Source organism: Engystomops pustulosus, chromosome 3 (genome assembly GCF_040894005.1).
Source record: "Engystomops pustulosus chromosome 3, aEngPut4.maternal, whole genome shotgun sequence".
Taxonomy (NCBI): domain Eukaryota; kingdom Metazoa; phylum Chordata; class Amphibia; order Anura; family Leptodactylidae; genus Engystomops; species Engystomops pustulosus.
The window spans coordinates 209,344,695-209,352,401 of NC_092413.1; the positions used below are offsets into that span (position 1 = coordinate 209,344,695).

At 42.1% G+C, this 7,707-nt stretch overlaps 1 protein-coding gene across 1 annotated transcript in view; it reads left to right on the top strand.

Moving 5' to 3' along the window:
• The window catches only part of EVA1A (eva-1 homolog A, regulator of programmed cell death), a 267,070-nt gene that overhangs the window by 60,622 nt on the left and 198,741 nt on the right, over window positions 1–7,707 (top strand). The gene's annotated exons all lie outside the window — the stretch shown is intronic.

Genomic DNA, 7,707 nt, shown 5'->3' on the forward strand with positions numbered 1-7,707 from the left:
CAGCACTGGCAAGGGTACGCTTTACAAGGCTTTTGCCAGCTTTATGTCACCCCAGCAAGACACTGTCACCTGTCCCCAGTCTCGGCAGAGTAGGGCTGATCTTTACAGAAAGATGGTGAGGGAGTACGTAGCTGACCATACCATCGTCCTAAATGATCACACAGCTCCCTACAACTACTGGGTTTCAAAGCTGGACATGTGGCACGAACTGGCGCTGTACGCCTTGGAGGTTCTTGCCTGCCCTGCCGCTAGCGTCTTGTCCGAGCGGGTTTTCAGTGCAGCTGGTGGCATCATCACCGATAAGCGTACACGCCTGTCGACTGACAGCGCTGACAGGCTGACGCTTATTAAAATGAATAAAGGCTGGATTTCTCAGAATTTCCAATCTCCACCAGGTGAAGGAAGCTCAACCTGAATAATTGATCCACTCCTCCTCCTCCTCATTTTCCTCCTTCTCCTCCTCTTTGTACAGTAAAGCAGAGGAAAATGGCTATTTTTTGACAGGGCCCACTGGCTCTTGCTATAGTACTTCATGCATTTAATTTTTCTGGAGGGCCACCTACCCGGTCCTCTGTTTGAAACAATTTTTGTGAGTGCCACATACAGGCACTCAATCTATTCCATTTTACTGCAGGGCCACCTACCTGCTCCTCTGGTTTGAAACATTTTTGGGACTGCCACATACAGGCACTCAATCTATTCCATTTTACTGGAGGCCACCTACCTGCTCCTCTGGTTTGAAACATTTTTGGGACTGCCACATACAGGCACTCAATCTATTCCATTTTACTGCAGGGCCACCTACCTGCTCCTCTGGTTTGAAACATTTTTGGGACTGCCACATACAGGCACTCAATCTATTCCATTTTACTGGAGGGCCACCTACCTGCTCCTCTGGTTTGAAAAATGTTTGGGACTGCCACATACAGGCACTATCCAAATTAAATTGTCTCCATAGCAGCCTCCACACGTTGTCTCCATTGCTACCTCCAAAAGTCGTCCATATAGCTGCCTCCATACATCGTCCCTTTATCAAACGAGGTGTGTCAGGCAGAAATTTGGGTTGTTTTCATGGATTCCACATCAAAGTTGTTAACTTTGTCGCCACCCTGCTGTGTTATCCACAAAATATACTGGCAAACTTTTACCATTTAGGGATATTATTTCAGCGCTTCTTGCGCATCTGTTTACATTCCCCTCACCCGGCATATCCTAAACTTATAAGAACGCTACTACACTTGATCTTATACAAAAGGTTCTTAGAAGTGCTGTTTGGGGAGTAGCCTAGAGACAGGGGCTTGAATTGGCGAAAGCTCGCCTGGCAGCGGAGCGCCAGCTCCATGCGCATCATGCGCTTCTTGCGCATCTGTTTACATTCCCCTCACCCGGCATATCCTAAACTTATAAGAACGCTACTACACTTGATCTTATACAAAAGGTTCTTAGAAGTGCTGTTTGGGGAGTAGCCTAGAGACAGGGGCTTGAATTGGCGAAAGCTCGCCTGGCAGCGGAGCGCCAGCTCCATGCGCATCATGCGCTTCTTGCGCATCTGTTTACATTCCCCTCACCCGCCATATCCCAAACTTATAAGAACGCTACTACACTTAACTTGGTGCAGGCTGGGACCGAGTCTGACCCTGGGGCTGGTCATATACTGCCGACGCAGAGAATTGCGGGGCCTACCTCGGTCCAGGTCTCAAAGGCCTACTATACCTCCTCCCACCCCTCCTCCACCTCCTCCTCCTCCGAATTACCATCCGTGGGCATGGCGCCATCAGTCGGTAGCTCTAGGCACAGCAGCAGTGCCGTCGCTAAGCGACAGCAGGCGGTGCTGAAACTGCTGAGCCTAGGCGATAAAAGGCACACCGCCCAAGAGCTATTACAGGGCATTCCACATCAAAGTTGTTAACTTTGTCGCCACCCTGCTGTGTAATCCCCAAAATATACTTGCAAACTTTTACCATTTAGGGATATTATTTCAGCGCTTCTTGCGCATCTGTTTACATTCCCCTCACCCGCCATATCCTAAACTTATAAGAACGCTACTACACTTGATCTTATACAAAAGGTTCTTAGAAGTGCTGTTTGGGGAGTAGCCTATAGACAGGGGCTTGGATTGGCGAAAGCTCGCCTGGCAGCGGAGCGCCAGCTCCATGCCAAGATCCAACTAACATAGTTTTAACTGCAGCACCTTTAATCTACTACTAGTTCACTGCCTCCATACATGGTCCCCTTATCAAACGAGCTGTGTCAGGCAGAATTTTGGGTTGTTTTCATGGCTTCCATGTTAACTTTGTCGCCACCCTGCTGTGTAATCCACAAAATATACTGGCAAACTTTTATCATGTACCGATATTATTTGAGCGCTTCTTGCTCACCTCCTTTGGTTCCTCTCTGCCACCCATTGGTTTGAAGCCTGAGTCCATTTAGGGTATGTTGCCATGCCACTCTCTAGCCTGCTGCCGCTGCCTCTGCCTCTGCATGCCGTCCCCTATAGTGTCAGGGTCAATTATTGGATGTTTTACATGCTATCTAGCTTCATTCTGTCACTCTGTCATGGCCATGCTGTTGCCCATAATTTTGGCATAATGGTGCGATTAAGCAGCCTCAGAGGCATCCATGCATGCTGCCCCTGCTGTTTCCTGTCCATTTCCGTGGTGTTTCCATCCTTTTCTGAGGTTCCCAGGTGTTTGGCCAAGCTTCCCTGTGCAGAGCCTTGGTCCCCTTGAAAAATGCTCGAGTCTCCCATTGACTTCAATGGGGTTCGTTATTCGAGACGAGCACTCGAGCATCGGGAAAAGTTCGTCTCGAATAACGAGTACCCGAGCATTTTAGTGTTCGCTCATCTCTAATGGCAAAACTAAAAAAATTATTTCAGACCGAAGGTTTAAAATAATTTAAAATAATGTATTAAAAAACACAATAAATCCTTTATAAAATGAAGTATCCTCGTGATCTTACTGATACAAAGAATAAACAAGATGTGTCATTTGGGGCACACAGTGTAAAAACCTGAAAAAAAAAAAAAAACCCAGAAGAAAATGGCGCAAATGCAAATTTTTTTCATCACTTTCCCAGCATCTGGAATTTTTTTTCCCCGCTTTCCGGTAAATGGCATGGAATACTGTCAATAAGAAGTGCCATTGGTAACTCAAAACAAGCCCTCACGCAGCTCTTTACATGGAAAAGTAAAATATTATAGATTTTTGAAGGTGGGAAGTGAAAAATGGAAACACAAAATTTAAAACGGCCTGGGGATTAAAGGGTTTAATTAATGGGGTAATTCACTATGGATTATTCTTTTTAGTTAGTTGCAGGGTCTTATAAAGGTCAGAAGTTGGGAGAAAAGCCAGACACAGCACAGATGCCCTTCTTCCATAGGGGTGAATAGTAATTACCGAATAATAATTTAGATTTACCTCTATGGGAGCGTATTCTACTTTTTCACCCAAGACCATAAGCACACGACCAAGCTCAGGCGGTGGAATCCTACCAGCAAAACCTGCATTATACCCTTCACTAATGGAATCATATTATATTATATGAGCATAGGGAGGACATACAAGGTCTAGTAGTATAGACTTATAGTCAAGTCTTTTTCTAAAATGCTTTTCCTTTTAGTTTTTAGTGTACGGGACAAATTGTGTGATAACACTTAGGATACATATAGAGAACCTTGTATAATCTATGCATAAAGTAATTGGGGGCTTACATTAAAACCCCTTTAGGATCCAGCAGTTTGGCAGAATTATAGAAAAATTAACCATGTTCAGAATGACAAGATTTCAAGACAAATACAGTCATGTACAGGATAAGTTCTGTAGGTTTGTTCTTAAGTTGAATTGTGTAGCCCCAGACAAAATTGGACATCTGGTCCCTGACAATTGGGTTTTTAATGTTGGGTTGTCATAAGAACCAGGATTAACAATAATAAGGGTCGTTTAGAAGTCAGGTGTTCTTAAGCAAGACACTACCTGTAGTCTTACTACCAAAATTATAGGGTAAATTATGGTTTCTATCCGCTTAGTGTTGGCATAACTTTTAAAAATTAAAACACCAATTGTATAATTTTCTGGGAATTCAGAATCAATTAATTTTTGGCGGATTTTAATTTTGAATGAGCTTTCCAAGATGGATAGATAGGAGATATATAAATCATCCTGCTTTCATAACGGCACCTTTCAATAGATAAGAAAAAAAAAATAGCTTTTAGCAAGCTTGTTAACCCTTTAAGAGCTTTACAGTAACTGAAAATTCTAAGCTTCACCTTGATTCTTTTCTTAAATTATTAGTCTTTAGAAATAAAAGGAAAACAAATTTGTAGTAAAAATGTTTTTTGAAACCCCCCCTCGCCCCCCCCATGTATTGATGTTGTCTGTACACAGTGGGGTGTAGAAGGGACCGAAGTCCATTGAACGTTTGGGTTTTAGATTTTGCTGTTTATAGTATTCTGCATATTTTTAAATCCTAAATGTAATGGATTATTGTCCCCCACCCCCATTTGGAAGCACGGCACCAACACAATCCATTTTTAGTCTCATACGTGTTGGCCCTGTCCATCCTCACCAACTTCTCAGCCACAGGTAACTAAAGAGCAGATACCTCCTAGAACCTTATGTTTAAAGATTATTTCACTCCTGGCCACAGAACAATGGAAGCCAAATCTAAAAGATGAAAAGGTTTTCGGGAAAACAGAACATTGGTGATACAGTTTGGCACCTTGGAATTCAACTGCCAGAGCCTTTTACCACCCCTCCCCCTCCACACATATGCACTGATGGTGAGAGAGTCAGGAGACCCCATACATTTTTGAATTATGAACTTGTTCAGATACAAATAATTCTGTCTTGACCAAATTCCCCCTGGATTTCTACATATACAAGTCCTATATTTTGTTATTTATATACTGTGTGTCAGGTTCGCTAGGGAGAATGCTGGGACTTCTGTATCTTCTGCTGGTGCCAGCAGCGTTCTCCAACCCCCGGCGCGTATCCGCGCAAACTCTACCTCTCGTCCCGGGCAGCGGCTGCTAAGATCTCGCACTGTCTAGGAGTTGTGTTCGGAACTGCTGGGACTTGTGGTACCTCTGCATGGTGCCTGGTTGTTCTGCACCTTGAGGGGTTAATTCCCAGAAGCTGTCCAGCTCCTATCAGGTTTTGGAGGTGGAGTTCTGGCTACATAAATTGCAGCTTCACTAGTCACCTGTGCCACTGTGAAATCCCTTCATCACTCGCTTGCTGCATTAGGTTGTATTGCTCTGTATCTGTGTTGTTGTGACCTCGGCTAGTTTATGACATTGACTCTTTGCTTACTGATTTTGTTCTTGATGTACCCTCTCATTGTTACTCCGGCTAGTTTAGCATTCTTTTGTGTTTTCTGTTTGTCAGTCTGTTTCCCTTCCCACACTTATCCAGTGTATTTCGAGTCTTCAAGTAGTCGCCCCACGATTTAGCGTGGGGGGGATATAGGAAGGGACAGAGGTTGGGGCAAGCTCAGGGCACACTATCCCCTGTCTTCTGTGTTTCCCAACCCTAACACTTTGGTTATTTAGAACAAGTCAAGAATATCCCCAAGTCATTGACAAGAAGTTGAATGTCATGTGATAATGTTCCAGTATATGAAAACTCTTTTGCTCTCAAGACACACAACCCATCTTGTACCTCTAATTTATACCCAAGAGCTGCTATAAGGCCAGAGAATGTTATGTCTTATGTCTATACGTTCTATTTTGCCTCCCCCACCCCTTTAAAGTGCTGGAGAAAAAATCTATTTTTTGTTTAAATCAACCATATAGAATACATTTTCTGCTTGAAGTGTTTTATTGAAAAACAAAACAAAAAAACAAGAAAAACAAAAACAAACAATCTACTTATGCCACCACCAGTCACTGTAAGCAAGATGACAACTCCTTTCCTTTTTCCATTTTTTACAATATGGTTATTATTGACATGTTTTCCCATCAGTTCTCGTTTCTCGTATATTCTTTTTCATAGTGAAAGTCAATTAGCGAGATTCTTAAATCATCATCTGGGTCAACTCAAAAACCATTAAAAGAATTAAAAAATTTACCACCTATTACAGGTTCCCAATGATAAATTAATCACAACAGTTATCTGTGGGACTGCAGGGACCGTAACAATTAAAAAACGCATGCGGCATCTTGTCAAAAATCCATAGGACTAAGATGAAAGTGGGGACGGTTGAAGATTTATTAACTACTTAGTAATATGCTTTCAAGTTCCTTTATTCATTTATAAGTCCCTCACTTCTTGCTTCATCCTCTTTAATGCTCTAGCTGGTCCAATACCAATAGATTGAAGGAAAGAAGTGAATTGTCTTGCGATACCTGCAAGAAAAAAAAAATACAACAGCATCACCCGTTCAATGGAAGACCAACGTGCATTCAAGAAAAATCCTGCTCCTAATATATCACATTAAAAAAATCTGTTCAAAATTAAATCTTAAATTAAAAGTGTTGCAGGAAAAGATGGCGCTAAACAAATTATATTTAAAATATTCAGTTTTCAATTTCTAATTTTAGAATATACACAATAAAGAAATCTGCACATTCAGCATGTAAGGAGAAGTAATTGTACGGTACATGTAATGCCTGGGGAGCAGAATTACATTGCAAAGTTTAAAACCAAATATATAGATGCTTTAGGGCTCTAGAATCGTTACCTGTGAGTGTACTACATGCAGAAAATATGAGCATACAATAAGGGCAACTCCAAAAAGTGTAAGGCCTCTGACCTATTCCTATAGGAGAACAACTAGGAGCCTCAGATTACAATGCCTGCGCCCTGCTTAAAGAGAACCGGTCATGCAAATTAACCCACCCAAAAAGGCTTCATTAAAAACAATGATTGCCCTTCTCCCTAAATGGTTCCATTCCATGGCTACAATGTTACAAAAAACAGTTTGTTATTGGACTCACACCAGGTGAGGTGAATATAATTTAACAAAGCGAGTCCTGCATAATAAATTATACTTGGACAGGCTCTGATATTCTGCTGTATGGGGACATCTGTTACATCATTGGGCACTAAAATGTCAAGTGACCAAGATGACACCATCAAAAGTCCTGTTACAAACATAGGCTAGATGTTGCAGATGTATCTGATCACATAAAATCCCTGGAGGTTGGGGAGAATTAGAAAGCCATACAGACAGGCTGTGATTTCATTTAATCAGATACATACGTGGTGTACAGTTTAATAATTTTAGGAGGATTAAGGCCCTGTAATGATGTCACACTGGTCACATGACATTCTACAAAGAGGTATGGGAAGAAGTAGATGGAAAGGGCTGGTCAAACAGATCAAGTCTTCTCTGATACCAGGGATTATAAAGTTGATTTATGTGGATGTAAGGAAAACAATTTTTAGCTAGAAGGAAGGTGTCAGTTAATAGGGCTCTACAAAAAAATAGACAAAAAGACAAAATTGATATTACCTTTACTGTCAGGTCCACTGTGTGTTCCTCCCGATCTCCGCCACTGTGTGTTCCTCCCGATCTCCGCCACTGTGTGTTCCTCCCGATCTCCGCCACTGTGTGTTCCTCCCGATCTCCTGTACTCAGGCATCATCCGGTTTCCTTTCGTCTCGCAGGTAGGCGCAATCCCATAGAGAAAGAAATGTTTTTATAAAGAATCTACACAAATTTCTTGCATTTTAAATAAAAAGACAAAAAAGAATCTACAATACT